The sequence below is a fragment of the Ctenopharyngodon idella genome, chromosome 20 (assembly GCF_019924925.1).
Source record: "Ctenopharyngodon idella isolate HZGC_01 chromosome 20, HZGC01, whole genome shotgun sequence".
Taxonomy (NCBI): Eukaryota; Metazoa; Chordata; class Actinopteri; order Cypriniformes; family Xenocyprididae; genus Ctenopharyngodon; species Ctenopharyngodon idella.
In genome coordinates this window covers 28,461,201-28,480,433 of record NC_067239.1, presented here as the reverse complement: position 1 = coordinate 28,480,433, position 19,233 = coordinate 28,461,201, and positions in this window count along the sequence as shown.

Sequence of the window (19,233 nt, the reverse complement as noted above, 5' to 3'; positions counted from 1 at the left end):
ACTATAAGCAAATGCTTGTTTTGTCTAGCAGGGTTTTGTGTTAAATTCATAAACATTCAGACAAGAGATATAATGTACTTTGTTATATAAACTATATATATATATATATATATATATATATATATATGAAGTACATTATTGTATAAACATATATACATAAGTAATAAGTACATTATATCTAATTTATTGTGTGTGTGTGTGTGTGAGAGAGAGAGAGAGAGAGAGACCTTCCAGTCACATATGAAACCTTTTAGTCCAATATATAGCTACAATAAACAGTTTAATGCCAACTCAACAAGTCCCTGCAAGATCCTGCAATGCAATATTATTAATTGAATTTATATCTGAATAATGCTTATCGTACAAAACAAAATAAATAATAATCTCCTTTCACTTAAAGTCTGACAGAATGTTGTTCAACTCTCAGACACCCACTTAATTCATGGGTCGTATGTGTCATGAGGGAATTGTGAAACTGCAAACTAATGTTTGGTACAGGTGCTCTGAGTTTCAGCAGAAGGATTGCACCTGGGATGCTGTAGTTGCTGTGGTAACAGGACCATCATAGGGCGGTTGGAGTTTATCATAGCTGCAGAATGTTAAAAGAGTGGCTTTGATTTATCATCCACTCAAGCAGAACAAGGAACGGGCCACATTTTATCCTGTCAAAACCAGGCAGAGGAAGCAATGGCTTGAGAAGGATCAGTAATGTGGCTTTAAATTTTCATGTGAGACAACAGGTAGATTTGTAACACTCAAAAATACACATTTCAGTCCTCTATCTTCTCCTAAAATAATAGTTTCGGTAATGATTGACATTGGTTTAAAAAATTCAAAACCATTTTTAAATACATGTCTCATTGCTTTTAGAGTCATGATGTTTTATACCTATAATAACTTAAATCAAAGTTGCATATGTTTTGATGTTTTAGGCCTGATTTAGTAGTAACAAAACATCTGCTTTATTATCAGTTTAACTATCTTTTTGTGTGTTCACACAAGCATGCATCACTATTAAAGTCTGTCTTTTATTTTGTTTCTAGTGTTTGAGGAAGTTTTGTATTGAATAACATTAGTTTGGACAAAATATATTATGAAGTTTAGTCATATACTTTTGCATTTATCAGGTACAGTACATCTGCAATTATAAGGTGTGGGTGTTACAAATGGCCTTTGTGAATGTCTAGTTGAATTGAATCTGAATTAATTAAGTTTAACACTTAATTGACACAGAAAGTGACTGCTATTACATTAAAGATGTTTTAAAGGATTAGTTCAAATGAAAATGACCCTAAGCTTTAATCACCGTCAAGCAATCCTAGGTGTATATGACTTTCTTCTTTATGATCGATGAACATCTTCGGAGATATTTTAATAAATATCCTGATGCATCTGAGATTTATAATGGCAGTGAACAGGGTTCATGAGTATGAGCTGAAGAAAGTGCTTCCATCCACATCTATCCATCATAAATTTGTACTCCACACAGCACTGGGGGGTTAATAAAGGCCTTCTGAAGCGAAGTGATGCGTTTGTGTAAAAAAAAAAAAAAATCCATATTTAACAAGTTATGAAATACAATATTTAGCTTCCGCCTTCCGTATTCAATGTACGAAGGAAGTGTAAAACTCCAGCAGTTCAAAAAGCTTACACTAAGTCCTACCCCTTCCCTATTTAACTTACGGAAAAAGCGTAACTGACGCGACGCCAGTTTACACTTTCTTCATATCTTGAATTACTTCAAAACTTGTTTTTTTTTTTTTTACATAAACGCATCGCTTCGCTTCAGAAGGCCTTTATTAACCCTTTATTAAAATATCTCCGATTGTGTTTATCAAAAAGAAGATAGTCATATACATCTGGGATGGCTTGAGGGTGAGTAAAGCTTGGGCTAATCTTCATTTGAAAGTGAACTAATCCTTTAAGCAAAATATTTTCTAATTAAATAAGCAACACAAAAGTGTGTTTTTGGGAGTACTACAAAACGTCCTGTTTGGCAATTGCATTTGACATATTATGGTATATTTGACTGAGCTATGATACTGTCAGACTGGCTCTTAAGCATTGATAGATGCCGTTTAATTAAAGACAGCATAACGAGTCTCATGAATAAGTAAATGATAATTGCATAGCCCTGTCTGAATATTCCCACCATATACTAATGGATTCCAACATGCAACTGTTGTTTTATGCTCTAAACTGCAACACGAACTAAGTAATATCCCAGTAATATAATATTATTTATCATGTTTATTGTCATCTCTCCCCCTCCCCTGGGAAATACAGACCTCTGGCACGCTTAGAAAAAAATTCCACATCCCTATCCATCATGCTTGTATTCAGCTGTGAAGCTCGAATGCAATGAATTATACAGACATCTTGCCTCTAAAGCAGAAATCCCGGTTCATAATTTATTCAGTCAAAAGTGAAGCTTTTGGAGTCATCGCTACGCATATGTAGACACGATAAACAGGGAGAGTAACTAAGATGCAGGGTGCAAAGTATCTTGTTGTACATACTAGATGATTTACTGATTGCTCGTATGGGTTGTTTGGCTTTAATCAGAGGCATTTGCATACAGAAACAAAAGCCGGTGGCCAGTAGCGGTACACGAGAAGACTCCACACTCTGAGGGGGTTAGTGGCTTTGATCTTCTTTTTTTGAATCCACGGCATCATAAAACGAGCTATATTTCTGAATTTGTATTCAATATTGCTGGTGGTCCGAGGGTGGGCGGTTGTATTGTGAATATATCGTGTGATACCTTCCCCACGAAGCTCCAAAGCGCTTTGTCAGCATACACAGCATATTGATGTCACAGTCAATGAAACAATATGAAACTCCTGGCTCAGAAATAGATACTTGTTAATAGATACGTGTTAAATGATAGGTTGCACACCTGCTCACAAATGCTAAAAAAAACACTCAATGAGAGATACTTAATGAAAGATTATATAGCAAACTGCGTTAAAGGTACACTATTTAAATTGTTTTGTTCAAAACTACACTTCACTGTGGTATAAGCCTATTATAAGCCTATATTTTAGACCTGTCAGGATGGTTTTCGCGGGAAATTGCGTACATATGTCACTGGCCTTTGTGTGGTTCGTCATTCCCGTAAATAGAGAAAAGTTGCAAAGGTTGACAAGTACGACTTCGGTCAAAGAATATACACTAACAAGAAGCGACACTCAATTGAACGTTCCATTGCAGCCCTGCGTTTCCGCCATTTTGTGGTGAAAGCGACTCGGCAGTCCACTAGTTTCTATGGCAATATCAGCTGCTTTGTTAAAAAAAAAAAAAAAACGTAGGCCTACATTAAAGCTAAAATCCAACCTGAATGATGACAACACAGAATAAAATACTATCGCTAGTGATCATCAAATCCTTTTAACAGTTTATTTTACAGACTTTGTGTAAGCCTTCCACCTTTTTTTCACAAAACCTTTTTGCTCGCTAGAAACCCAGTCAGTTTGGGTTAAAATTCTTTAAAAGATCTAGTATTAGCATTAGGCTTATAAACAAATTAATACAAACATATGAAATTAAATTAAGGACATGCATCAGAAAAAATGGGAATGTTGGACAATAAATATATGAAATTTGCTATTAATAAATGTGTAAAGTTGCATAAAATGGAGATACTCAATAAAGTAGGATAACTACGTTACCTCAGATGTTTGAATGGTTGGATTCCACAACTGGTAAAATAAAACATAAGACAATACAACATTTACTGTAGGCGCCATAAAATTTACTGATGATTTCATTTGAAAAATGTTCTTTTGCGCTTCTGATTTGGCAGTGAAATTCGCCGATTTTGGGTGCGTAAGATGTGAAGGATTATGGTCCAGTTAGCATTTTCACCCCATAATGGCGGCCGCGCTACCGGAGCGCCACTTAGTGACTGTTGCACAAAAAGTATCAGAGTGTCGCATCTTGGGTTCTTTACTCTTTGCCTAGGTGCCAAGTCGGTACTGAAATTTTAAAAATGTGACGCTTTGAGAGCTGTTGCATTCGTAAAAACACCTCTGATTGGCCATTGTGTTCACGCGCTCATCGGATATGTCTGTGATTTGCTACAATGATCAACGCACTGAGCGTTTGAAAGCACATGGAAGTGTTTGAATTTGAAAGCGTTTTGAAAGCAGGCATCGTACCGAAGTCGGAATATTTGACAACACTATCTCAAACCTCTGGGGAATTAATCAGCATTGGCAAAGCGGCTTGGCTTTTCTCAGATGGCAAGAACTGAGCCATATGAAATGTTGTAAAAGTGATGTGGAGATGTCATTTTTTATTATTCAACTGGTGAGTAAGATATTTTATTGAACAGATAAATTGCCACATGTAGCTCTCTTAACAGTTGTGAAGGGTCATATTCCGCACAGTCATACAGAGTGGAAGCACAGCCACAACAATGTTCTTCCATAAAATGCATGCATATTTGTGTTTTTTTTAGCCGCTAGAGGGCCAAAAGTTATATATTGTACCTTTAAATATGACAAGCAGCTCAGGATACTTGCCGTAACAGCCCTGAACATATGGAAAATAATAATATTAAATTTAAGAACAACTAAAACCACTTATCCAAGGATGTTTGCGATATCAAACAGTGTATTGGTAACAACAACATTTGATTTCCATACTGTACTGTACATGACATTAACATTAACTAAGATGAATAGATGCTGTAGTAGTATTGTTCATTCTTAGTTCATGATAACTAAATTTGTTAACTAATGAAACCTTATTGTAAAGTGTTACCAGTGTATTTCATATTGGAACATGGCACAAAACTGGAAAATGCACCTTCAGGCTTCGTATATATTAAACAGATAGATCATATTCTTGTTGTGAGCATTCAATCTACATCATAGGAAGATGTTAGCTAGCGGAAACAGTGACCACAGTAAAAACAGATATTTTGAGCAATTTGGGGGAATTTAGGTCTTTTGAAAGGGTGTATATTTCAAAAAAGACAAACGGACGGCCTATTATAGTACAAGCACTCCTGCAGGTGTGCAGTGAAAGCGCTGCTCTTTTATGCATTCACTGATGAGAAACTACATCCTGCTCTTTGTGTTGACCTACATCATCTCTCTTGTCCCATAAAACACAAATACAGCATCCTTTTTAAAATAGATCAGAACCTCATCATAAGTATCCCCTGCCAGATCCATAAATATAAACCCTGATATATTTTGTTGAGCGCATCTAAGACGCAAACAGCACTTGATCACTACACTGATACTTGTGTTGATATTTCTGTCGGTAAGATTTTAGATGTTCTAATGCTCACTCAGACTGCATTTATTTGATCAAAAATACAGTAAAAACTGTAATATTGTTCTATTTGAATATATTTTAAAATGTAATTTATTCCTGTGATGCAAAGCTGATTTTTCAGCATCATTAATTTGTTTTGACATCATATGATTTGCTGTTCAAGAAACATTTCTTATTATTATCAATGTTGAAAACAGTCGTGCTGCTTAATATTTTTCTGGACACTGTGATACATTTTTTCTTTGATGAATAGAAAGTTCATAAGAAGAGCATCTATTTGAAATAGAAGTCTTTACTGTCACTTTTTATCAATTTAATGCATAGTAAAAGTATTAATTTATTTAAAACAAAAAAGGTTCTGATCATGCAGGATTGTATGTTTATTGATGTACCACAGAATCTGAGGTAAGAAAGCGAGCAGACAAGTGCTGAGAAAGACTCCAAACATCTGCTCTTTTCCAGCTTTGAGTCCTGTTCTCATTATGAAATCCTCTGAGAGGAATATGTGTGAGACCTGAAGCATCCAGACAGACAATAATGTTGACTACAATAGAGAAACTAAAGTAGACAGCAGAAGTGCTCAGGAGAGGAGTTATTCTCTGTTTACCCACTGAAATGGCTTTATAACTCATCCGAGACGAAGGCAGCAGTTCAGTTTCAGGCCAATACAGCAAACATATTTTGGTGCAGTACTTGAGCATCCAGAGAGAAACACTCAAGCTGACTGTAATGGGGCATGGAGGGTTTATTGAATATAAAAATTTGACACCTTGGGAACAAACAGGTCCATGTACTGGGAACATCATGATATGGACAGTTTTGTTTTGTTTTTTTCATTCTTGCAAGAAACTAGTTCACTGCACAGAAAAAGATGCAGTTATGGATTCAGTCATATCCAAAATGGTAAATAAATGCTGCAAATATACATCTCATATTGGTTTGATTATAATGTCAGTATATCCAGAACTCTTTCAAAAGTCTTGATAGGTCAATATCTTGTAGTTTCAATATTTTTCATATACAGCAGTGATGACTAAGTGACAATCGATCATTATAAATTGAATCCATGACAATTTTTTCCAGGTATTATTATGCACAGCAGACTTACAGCATGTTATCACACACTGACAAACCCAATTTATCACCATAAAAAGTACAATAAACTACTTTAATAAAATACTAAAATATCTTTCCTCAACTGTTCCTTTCAGTTGATGTTCTCGCAGTGATCCATTTGCAGGTTGTTTATTTTGTATTAAAGGAAAATGAATTAATAATATTAATAACCTTTTCCTTTCAGTCGATTTCATTATTTTAATGTGTTAGTCAATGCTAAAGTGTATAACTGACATATACATATGTATATAAAAATATTTTTATTGGGAAAATAGTGAAAAAAAAATTATTTTCATATTTTGTGCATGTGAACTACTGCATTAGGTCTCACTGGAAATCTGCTCAAGGATCTAAACATACTTTATCATTAGAAAAAATTGAAATAACCTGTTAAACATGAAAAATAATCATTTAAAGGGGCTATATGTAAGATTTTTACTTTAATGAAGCATAAAAATACCCCAATATGTTTGCAGATATTTAGGAAACATGCTAAGTTCACCTACTTGTTTCTCAGAAAAACAATGCTACAGCCAGATATTCTACTTTGAAATGTGCGTTCCGTGTCGGAATGTCTTTGTTTTGGTCTGTGCGAAACCGCGTGCTGCCAGTTTATCCAATAGTATTTCGACATCACAGGTTGCTATTTGGCGGAAAACACCGCGTATTGCAGCCATGGAAACCAGCAAACAAACTGGGTCAGAGAATCACAGATTCTACCTGACCTAAAAAGCCTCTGCATCCATCAAAAAATCTCTATGAACGACAGCATATTAAAACACAGATAAATCAACTCATCAGCTTACAATGTGTAAGTCTTCTCAGCTTTTATTGTCAATTGCACCCGCGTCTTTGAACGAGGGGGCGGGGCAAACAATATTTTGAATTTGGACTGCAGTACCTATTTCGACCACTGGGTGTCATTCCTACATAGAGCCCCTTTAAGATATTTCTCCTTATAATAAAGGTTCCACAATGGGCTGTTCACAGTGATGCCATGGATAGAAGAACCATTTTTGGTTCCCCAAAGAACCTTTCAGTGAACAGTTCTAAAAAATTTTATTCATGTGAGGAACATTTTAAAAATCTAAAGAACCTTTTCCCACTATAAATAACCTTTTGTGCATTGTAAAGGTTCCATGGATGTTAAAGGTCCTTCATCAATGCCAATAAAGAACCTGTGTTTTTAAGAGTGCAGAACCTTTTTCGCATAAAGGGTCCTTTAAAAATGAGTTAAGAAGATATATAGAACCATTTTTCTAAGATTGATATTCTGCAGAACCATGTGTGAATGGATAACTAAACTGTCTCTGTATTTTACAGACAGACTGACGGACAGACAGGTCACAGACAGTTGTGATGATCTCAGCCTCCAGTCTTTCAGATAATCCAGTGAGAGAGTGATGAAATGAGAGATGCTGATAAGCACCGACTGCCTTAAAAGACAATACCAGCCAATTTAGTGACTTAATCCAATCTTTCCAAAAGTTTCCACATCAAAGATAGCCTGCTGATCTCCTTTAATTCATCAATTACCCTCCGAGGTCACACTTGTCAGCTGATCACACCCCGATGCCCTATCTGAAATCGATCAGACCTCTGCAGTCAGTCCTGATCCAGATGAGAACTCACAGTGGCAGAGGTGTTTAACTGAGATCTGACATTTGAACACTGCACCAGACGGATCCCTCGTGCCTCGGGGCTATGACATGATCTCCCATTTGGATAATATGATCTGAGGAGGTATAAAGATCGGTCTGGTGTTGCAGTGTGACCTGCGGCATTCAATGAGGTGTGAAACTGAATGAAGAGAGAAGTAAACGTTAGACTGCACCGCTCAATCCTGGAATAATGGGCAAAGATCTTTCAAAGATGAATGTCAATGAGGTTGACCAAATGCAATCTTTGCATATCAACTCTGGCAGAAAAAAAAGCAGAAAAAAAGAGAAAAGGACAAGAATTCAGACCGACAACCACAATGTGAAGGACAGTTTTCATCAGGTAAGCATCATACCTTTGCAAGTTTATAAAAAGTCAAGTCACCTTTATTTATATAGCTCCTATACCATACAGATTGTTTCAAAGCAGCTTTACATAAAACATGTAGACATAAAACATTCCAGGTGTTTCTTCATATATAGGAAGTAATTGATAATTATCATAAAATAGCTGAACAACAACAGGGTAACCATAACTCCAAGCCAAAATAAATAAATATCTGGACATGAAATAGCCTATTGATTTCATCCGTCATTTTTACCCAATATTTTATAGGCCTAATTGTAATTATATTTATAATTACCGTAAAGCTTCCCCTAAGAAAACGTAGTCCATTACACTGTACGAAACAATAAGCCTATCAACAAATGCTTTTGTATAAAACAAGAGGGAGCATGAGTCTAACGTGTAGTGTCCGTATCTGTCCGCTGAATGCCACGACTGACCAATCAGAATCAAGTATTCCACAGAGAGACACATAGAAAAGTTAGGTATATTGCGATTTATTAGCCGCTATAGGGACATAACGAGAAGAATATCAAAGTGCAGTAGGCTAAACTGTAAAACTGTTTGCGCTACAAACCAATGTGTTTATAATTGAGACAATACATTAAAATAATATGGTAAGATATACCAGTTTGCAATATCAAGCAGCATAACGAGCATATGTCAAATCAGCAACAAAATCTGACATTAAAAAAGCTTATTTTTCAGGCCAGACCAGCCAATGCGCATGTGAAACGGAGCTTCTAATGGCAGCTGCAGTGACGCAATGACTTTACCAATCAGTGATTGGCTCTTTTACTTAGAAGGCGGGACGTATTCCGCCATATTGTGTGTTGCAGTTTCTCCCATTAACAAGTATTAGGAATGAACAGTCTTTCTATATCTATAGTCTTTGGATGCACTCACAGACCTGATGGATGGATGAATTCACATAACACATGATAAATTAGCATTATAGCCTGCCATAAAAGGACCGAAGCACTCTGGTGCCCAGGGAAGAAAAAAGAAGAGATAAAGAAGAAAAGGTGGATAAAGACTAAGTTAACGTGATGTAATGATTGAACAGCTTATCTAATTGCATAGTAATAATTGTAACTGTTGCTAATTTGAAATAGCTAGCTAGAGTTAAAGTCAGTTATGTTTTATCATAGGCCCTGTTTACACCTGGTATTAAGATGTGTTTTGGTTGAACGGATCACAAGTGACCGCCTACTCTCTGCCTTCTGACTTAATGCATACACATTACAGGATGCACGTTAGCCAGATGGGATTTAAACTTTGTTGACTGAAGACCCAAGTTTAGTTTAAAGAGGAAAAATGTACCAAGCACAATGTTCTCTCACCATTCCTGATTTATAATACACACTCATGGCATTTGGTGTGGTCTTGCGGCTGTCAGAGCAGAAACAAAAGCTGCTGCTCTCTGTATGTTTTTCCATCATCTCTGTGTGTCTTCATATGTAAATAGCTCAAGCTTATTTTGTCCATTAGATTGAAAGATCTGAAAAAGCCCATAGATTTACCCACCCATAGACCCTCCCCTTGAAGAAATCAGGACAGAAGTGGTCGAAAGTGGACGAAAGAGACAGATTAAAACACTAGGAGTAAACGGGTATGTCTTATCTACTTGTGATCCAAAGAACCAAAATCTTAATACCAGGTGTAAACAGGGCCTTAAAGAAGATTATTCTGTATCATTAAAAATGTGCCATAGTTTAGTGAAAGGTTGCTGCATCTGCTGGAAAACCATAGGCGTAATTTGCGGGTGATACGAGTGGGACATGTCCCCACCACTTTTTGCCAGGGTCGATATTGTCCCCACCACTTTTTGAAACATCTCGTGGCACGGATGTAAACTAATACAAAAGAAACATCTCTAGATGCTTAGCAATTCATTCGTTTGTGTTAAATAATAGGTGAACTGTCGCTGGGATGTGTTGTTTTTGAAATCATGTTGAGTGCTCGTTGCCGCTGTTATCAGTGGCGCAACAGTGTGCTCTTGGCGCTCGTGCACATTGCGCAGTCTTCACTGGGACGAGCGCTTCAATCTATCGCTAACGCTGTTGCGGCCGGAGACTCTATTCTTTCCAGTGAAATCACAAAACAAAATACACATAAACGTGTCCCTGCTCTTGATATACAATCACTGATGAACATCTTTGGTTTTAATGAGAAAAAAATAAATTCTACGAGGGCGGATTAGAACCCAGAACCTCTGGCATGCTGAACAAAAATTCTACCCCTCATCTATCAGGACAATCTAACAATAGTTGCAGATCCACGTATTTATTGACTAATGTAAATGTTCTCAGGACTAACAACGGATGTAAAGACGAAACTATTATATTAAACATGAGGTCTATGTCAATAAATTTTGTGCATTTATTATTGTAATGATACAATTACAATACCCTCCACCACCACCACCACACACATTCCTGTCCCACCCACTTTTTAAAACAAAGTTACGCCACTGTGGAAAACAAACACTTTTAAAACTAGTTTTGAAAATTAAACAGTATGCTAGCTAGAGAAGTGCTCAATGGATACAGTTTTGTGCATGGATGCTTGGTGTAATTACTCTTGCTCTTTGTGTTTAGGTTATCATGTGACTTAGGTGCTATGTATAGTTTCACCATTATCAGCTTTTTTTTGTAATATAATGTAACACAATTGTCACATATACTCCTTTTCTCTCTTCAGATGCAATATAGTTAAAATCTGTAATATAGTTGTTTTGTGCAAAAATCTTATTTGTATTGTATTTATAAATTATAATTTGTTTTATGTGTGTGGAGGGGGGGTTCTTAAAAAAAAATAGAAGCTATGGAGTTTCTGTGTGAGTGAATGAATGTTCAGTGGTGGAATTGGCTGCGATACAAGGGGCACCATGTAAAATCTTGCCTAGGGCAGCAAACTGGTGCTACTCTGTTATATTTTGCTCCCATTGAAACAGTTGGTAGCACAATTCGACAGTGAAAAATGCTACCTATCAGATTGTGCTTCCAGCATGATATTAAATGTGGTTTAAGACTTTATTAACATCTACACCTACCCCAACCCTAAACCTACCCTTACAATAATGCAAATACAGTAATTTTGTGTTATTTATTATGACAAAAATGATGTGATATTGCGCAGTAAGCCCTTGTAGGACAATCTGATGGGTAGGATGAAATGTCTGGACACCGGCCCTGTAATATAGCATAAAACATAGTCTGTTGGCTTGCATGAGGACAACAACATTATATTTCTGAAAGTCTGTTTACCCTTTCAAAGAATTTACAATAAATGCTAATTATTATTATTAATATAAAGTTAGAGTTCAAAAAGTGCTTTATAATAGAAGTGACCTAAGAAAAAGAAATAGGCCTTTCAACTTAGTCTCTCGAAACAGCAAAATTAAGATTGAAAAGAGCCCTCTAGCTGGTTCTTTTTATTCAATTACATGAATACCAGTCTAATTCTAATTCAGTGAACAATTTACATCAGTTAGTCTTAAAAATACCAAATGGGAGCATTCAAAGTTAATCACACCACTTGTTCATGTAAATGAATGTGAACTGTATTTAATCAGATCTCTCATTTTTGCCTGTCATTATTTATCTAACGGTTATTCTTTATGTCTCAACTATGACAAAAAGTGCATGGGGCGAACAAAGTGAACATGCTTTTGTTTCATCTGCATATGTGCAGGACCTGCAGTCGTGTTTGTTTGAAGCCTCCTCTCTTTGCCCCACTCAAAATAATTGAAATGTGAAGGTCACATATAAAGGCTTGTCATTAATGTCTAGCGTCTAATATGCAAATGAAGCAACCCGCATGCAGCCCTGAAGTGCAAATGGCCTCTGAGTGATGTCAGATCCATTATAATGGCATCTGATCTACATTAAAACCCTTATGCTGTTGTTCACACTGGCAGCGCCTCTGTCTTTGATTGACGATGACATTATTCATGGCAGCCCATCTGCTGGATCTATACAAATTAAGAGTTTGATTAAGGGTTCTAAAGTAATTAACTTTACTTTTTTCTCTCTTTTTTTTTTGCATTCAACTGAGAGGGCAAAAACAAAACAACAACAACAACAAAACTCTTTGACCCAGTGGAGATGTGCAGTTTTGGTGATGTTTAATTTGAGTTCTTTGGAAAGTAGTGCACTTTGAGAAGTGCTTTAATAGACCTTAAAAAGGGTAGTGCCATATTTAATTTTTAAAAGGAATGAAAACGAGGCTATGAGGGATAGAAATACAGTGCGTTTAATTAATTGTTGTTCTGTTGTTTAACAACGTGCCGATTTTCAGCTGACGAAACATCTTTCCGAAAAACTTTCAGTAGAACAAACTCCATAAAACAGTTTTGAAAGTTGTGAGTTGTGAAAATTACGTGATCTAGGACCTTTTTACAGTGTGTGACATTGTAAAGACTGTAGTCTATCCCTTACAGATTCGTTTTCATCTACGTTAAATTCAATATGGCGTCTAAGCTGAACTGAGGTCTATCAACGCTATCTTACGACTAATTTGTACGTATTTTATGAGGTGGCTAATTCGTAAGAATTTGTATGATTTGTCTAAACCCCAGTGACGGGTAGGTTCAGGGGCAGGGTTAGGGGTAGGTTAGGGGTAGCCTAGTAAGAATTCATACGAATTTGGCAACTCGTAAAATACGTACGATTTAGCAAAAAACGTACAAATCCATTCGAGAGAAGTCACCTCGTAAAATACGTAAGAATTGCCGTGAAATCGGGTTGGGTCAATAGCAAGATCCTTTCATCGGTTCATCTCTGGAGAGATGTCACAACATCCACAAGACTTTTAACTGTGTCAGCTTCTACATTTTGCAGAATTGAAAATCTAAATTTGATTATTCATAAAATGAGAATCTTTTCTATATTCAAAAGAGCAAATCAGCTTTATAGAATGACTCAAAATGGTTTTCGTTCCTGTTTTGTACAACTCGCTCATGTCCAACAACATACAAAGCTTGTTTCTGCCACTGAATTAAAAATGAATAGCCTAATGTAATTGCAAATTTTTTAATCTCACAATTCTTACTTTTTTCTGGCAATTTCTCATAATTGCAAGATATAAACTCGCAATTGCTATTTATAACGTCAGAATCGCGAGATATAAACTTGCAATAGCGAGGAAAAAAGCAATTGTGAAAAATAAAGTCTGAATTGCGATATAAACGCGTAAATGTCTGACTTTATTTCTCGCAATCACGAGTTTGTATTACACAATTTTGAGAAAAAAGTCAGAATTGTGAGATAAAAAGTTGTAATTATTTTTAAAATTTTTCTCGCAATTCTTAGCCTACTTTTTTTTTTGTCTCTTGCGTGATATAAACTGGCAATTCCGTACTATAAAGTCTGAGTTTATATTTCATAAACTTATATCTAGAGTTTACTAGAGTTTTTTATAAGATTTTGAAAAGTCAGAATTGTGAGATTGTAAAAAGTCGCAATTATCTTTTAGGGTATTTTTTTTTTTAATTCCGTGATGGAAACAAGCTTCCTTATCCATAACATACAGTGAACAACAAACTAGTAGTCTGCTAACAGGACTTCCTCATATGTGGAAGATCAAACACTTCTTCATGAGTTTTCAGCCTTTCTTTGTGGGATAGCTTCAAACGAAGGCTGATTTGACTTTAGCCTTGAACTAATCATCACAGTATCTGTTCAAACTGCTATAAAACTCAACTGAACACTGAATAAATTAGAGATACTTCTGTTTCAAAGCAACTAACCATGACTCTTCATCATGGCACTCGTCTTCTCTAAGAAAACTGTGTAAACTGCAGTGTATGTAGTACATGTGTTCATGCAATACACCCAATAATGATACTAGGTTGAGCTGTTCCTTCCACTTTGGAAGCACAATCTGAAATCTTTCACATGTCTCTGATTTTAAGTTTTTCATTATACAAAATCCACAACCACCATTTTAGAAATCTATATTTATTACAGAAATAAAGATTGTTTATGCAGACCAGGCCTACATTACCATTCAAAAGTTTGAGTTCAGAAAGATTTGTTTTTTTAAAAAGAAGTCTCTTATGCTCAGCAAGGCTGCATTTATTTGATACAAAATACAGTAAAAATGGTAATATTCTAAAATATTATTACAATTTAAAATAATTGTTTTCTATTTGAATATATTTTATAATGTAATTTATTCCTGTGATGTGAAAGCAGAATTTTCAGCATCATTACTCCAGTCGTCAATGTCTTTGTCACGAATGTGGCTCCCTCGGCCCTTCCTCCGGACCACCGGAGGGAGCCATCACCGGAATACTGATCAGTTCTCATTCGGACTACGTTTCCCATGGGCCCTCATTCCTGGGACTGATTGCACACACACCTGCACCGCATCACACTCACACTATTTAAGACACACACACACACTCACACATCGCGAAGTCTTGATTTGCCTTGGTGATCATTTCTGAGCGTTTTTCTGTGGACTATTTACCTGTTATCGATTGGACTGTTTATTCCCTGCGACCCTTTGCTGCCGACCCTGATCTTTGCCTGTTTCCTGGACTGTGAATGTTTTGCTGCCTGCCCTGATCCTTGCCTGTACCCTGATTCTGTTTGTCTGCCGCCTGCCTCGACCATTGCCTGTTACTGTTTTTGCCTCTGCCTTTGCCCTGTCTACTCTGTAAGGACTTTTAATAAACTAGCTGCAAATGGATCCACATTCTGTCGACCCATCATTACAGAAGACTTCGCCACACAGTGATCCAGCAGCCCTCATGCAGATTTCATCTGAATTAACTGCCCAGGCCAACCAGCTGGCGGTGCATCAACATCAACTCAACCGCTTAACTTCCCTTACTGAAGAGCTGGTGAAGACGCTTCAAGACCTCCGATTCAGTCCTGCCGAAACCGCCACGCCGCCGCCCGCTGCTCCCGCCAATCCAGGCTTCGCGGCCTCTCCTGCAGTCAATCCTCGCCTAGCGCTCCCAGAAAAGTTCGACGGCACTCCAGCCAGATGTAAGGGGTTCCTTCTCCAATGTTCCCTGTTCATCAACCAGCAACCGTCCCTGTACCCCACCGAATCCAGTCGGATATCGTTTGTGTGTTCCTTGCTCACCGGCAAAGCACTGGATTGGGCCACCGCGGTGTGGAGGGATGACAACCCCGTGTTTTCCACTTTTCAAGATTTCTTGCGAAACTTTAAAGAAGTCTTTGAACATCCCGAAGGAGGCAGAAGCGCTGGCGATCAGTTACTTTCTCTCAGCCAAGGTAAACAAACAGCAGCCGAGTACGCGCTGATATTTCGTACTCTGGCCGCTCAAACGAACTGGGTTGAGGACACTCTAAAGCTGTTGTTCCGAAGGGGCCTAACACTGGAACTGCAGGCCGAACTCGCATGCCGGGATGAGGGAAGTTCGCTCAACGCTTTCATTGAACTTGCCATTCACATTGACAACCTGCTACGAACCCGACACCCCGTCCGGCAATCCTCCTCAGCCAGTCCCGCTCTGGAACCCATGCAACTTGGCTATACCCCACTACTTCCCGAAGAGAGAGAAAGGAGACGACAACGACACCTGTGTCTCTACTGCGGCCAGGCTGGCCATGTCAAGATCAATTGCCCCGTACGACCTCAGTCTTCCAATTCCAAAGCGGTGAGTTCTCCTCATCACTCTAACTACTCTTCCAACTGCTTCAAAATCCCAATTCAAATTACCGTTCATGGCAAAAATCTATCCACTCACGCCCTACTGGATTCTGGAGCCGCTGGGAATTTCATGTCAGATTCATTCATCAAAGATCATAACATCCCTCTAACAGACTGTAATTCCCTGCTAACAGTGGAGGCGCTAGATGGGAAGCCCATCGGTGGAGGCAGAGTAGTCCATATCACCGCCGAGCTCACTTTGCAAGTAGGAGCTCTTCACCATGAACAAATCCGCTTCTATGTTATTCACTCACCCAACAACTCAGTGATCCTTGGTCTACCGTGGCTCAGAACCCATAACCCTCACGTTTCCTGGAAAGATGGCCAGATTGTGCAATGGGATGCTAACTGCCATAAAGGTTGCTTGAAACAAATCACCCCTCTGCCAGTTCAAACTGCTTCACTCCACGATTCTGACACCGGAAAACTTAACATACCCGAAGTATACGCTGATCTGGCTGTGGCATTCAGTAAAAACAAATCCACTGAGCTACCTCCTCATCGTCCCGGTGACTGTGCCATCGACCTGCTGCCTGGTACCACGCCTCCCAAGGGCAGGATCTTCCCCCTGTCACAACCTGAGTCGGCAGCAATGAAAACCTACATTGAGGAGGAACTAGCCAAAGGGTTTATCCGCCCGTCCACATCACCAGCAGCATCAGGGTTCTTCTTCGTGAAGAAAAAAGACGGCGGGTTAAGGCCCTGTATTGATTACCGTGGATTAAATGACATCACCGTCAAGTTCCGGTACCCCTTGCCTTTGGTTCCTCCAGCCCTTGAACAACTCAGACAAGCCGCATACTTCACCAAGCTGGACCTCCGTTGTGCGTACAACTTAATCCGCATCAGAGAGGGGGACGAATGGAAGACAGCCTTTTCCACAGCCACTGGTCACTACGAGACCCTCGTCATGCCGTTCGGGCTGTCCAACAGTCCCTCTGTTTTCCAGTCCTTCATTAACGACGTCTTCCGTGACATGCTCAATCGCTGGGTCATAGTCTACATAGATGACATCCTCATCTATTCCAACTCTTTTGAGGAACATGTTCAGCACGTACGGGCAGTACTTCAAAGACTGATACAACACAGACTATATGCAAAAGCTGAGAAATGCGAATTTCACCAAACCTCCACAACCTTTCTGGGTTACGTTATCAGCCGTGAGGGCGTGGCCATGGATGACAGTAAGGTGAGGGCGGTACTGGATTGGCCACAACCTCGCACACTGAAGGAATTACAACGGTTCTTGGGGTTTGCCAACTTCTACAGGCGATTCATACGGAACTTCAGCGGCGTTGCAGCCCCGTTAACGTCCATGACCAAGCGGCAGTCCTCACGTCTCACCTGGTCCTCTGAAGCAGTACAGGCTTTCCAGGAGCTAAAGGAGCGTTTCACTTCAGCACCCATTCTCCGTCACCCAGACCCTGAGCTCCCTTTCATTGTAGAAGTGGACGCCTCCAGCACGGGCATAGGGGCCGTCCTTTCTCAGCGCCAAGGTAACCCAGAGAAGATGTACCCGTGTGCCTTTTATTCTAGAAAAATGTCGGCGGCTGAACGTAATTACGATGTGGGCAATCGGGAATTACTGGCTATGAAGGCAGCACTGGAGGAGTGGCGTCACTGGCTGGAGGGAGCAAAACATCCGTTCACCATTCTCACAGACCATAAAAACCTGGAATACCTGCGTTCCGCCAAGCGTCTAAATCCACGGCAAGCTAGATGGGCCTTGTTCTTCACACGCTTCCAGTTCTCGGTAACTTATAGACCAGGCTCTAAGAACACCAAGGCAGACGCGCTGTCACGGCAGCATGAGGAGGTGGAACGGACAGAGAACGCAGAGAATATAATCCCTGACACTTTACTGCTTGCTCCAGTTCAATGGGACATTATCACAGAGATCACACATGCTAACGAACAGACCGCTCCTCCTCCAACATGCCCACCTGATCGCACCTACGTCCCAGCACAGCTCCGAAATAGGCTACTTCATCATGTGCACGACTTCCCAAGCTCAGGTCACCCAGGTGTCACAGCCACCTTCCACCTGCTACAAAACCGGTTCTGGTGGGACTCTATGCTATCCGACACCTCCCGCTTCATCTCTAACTGCTCACTCTGTCAGACCACCAAAGCATCACATCAAGCGCCAGCCGGTTTGTTGCAACCGCTACCCATTCCCCAACGTCCCTGGTCTCATATCGCCATTGACTTCGTCACTGATCTCCCAGAATCCCAGGGCCACACCACCATTCTCACCGTCATCGACCGTTTCTCAAAAGCCTGCAGACTCATACCACTGGCCAAGCTCCCCACAGCATTCGAAACGGCCGAGCTTCTCTGCAATTATGTGTTTCGATTCTATGGACTACCCGAGGACATTGTGTCAGACAGAGGCCCACAGTTCACATCTCGAGTCTGGTCCTCCTTTTTCAAAAACCTCAATATCAATGTCAGCCTCACTTCAGGGTACCATCCAGAATCCAATGGCCAAACAGAGCGCATGAACCAGGAATTAACACGTTTTCTACGCACCTACTGCCAATGCAACCAGACGGACTGGAGTCGTTATCTGCTCTGGGCGGAGTATGCCCAAAACTCCCTACAAAAACCTGCCACTGGTGTCACGCCCTTTCAATGCGTCTTGGGCTTCCAGCCTCCATTATTTCCTTGGTCTGGGGAACCATCCAATCTACCATCTGTCACTGAATGGATGCAAAGTACTTGGTCGACTGGGAGGGGTACGGCCCGGAGGAGCGATCCTGGGTCAATGCGGATGATATCCTGGACCCCTCACTCACAGAGGAATTTCATCGGACGCACCCGGAGAGACCGGCCCCTCGACCACGTGGTAGACCCCGGCGTCTGCTTCCTCGCGTCTGGAGCCGCTCACAGGGGGGGGGCTCTGTCACGAATGTGGCTCCCTCGGCCCTTCCTCCGGACCACCGGAGGGAGCCATCACCGGAATACTGATCAGTTCTCATTCGGACTACGTTTCCCATGGGCCCTCATTCCTGGGACTGATTGCACACACACCTGCACCGCATCACACTCACACTATTTAAGACACACACACACACTCACACATCGCGAAGTCTTGATTTGCCTTGGTGATCATTTCTGAGCGTTTTTCTG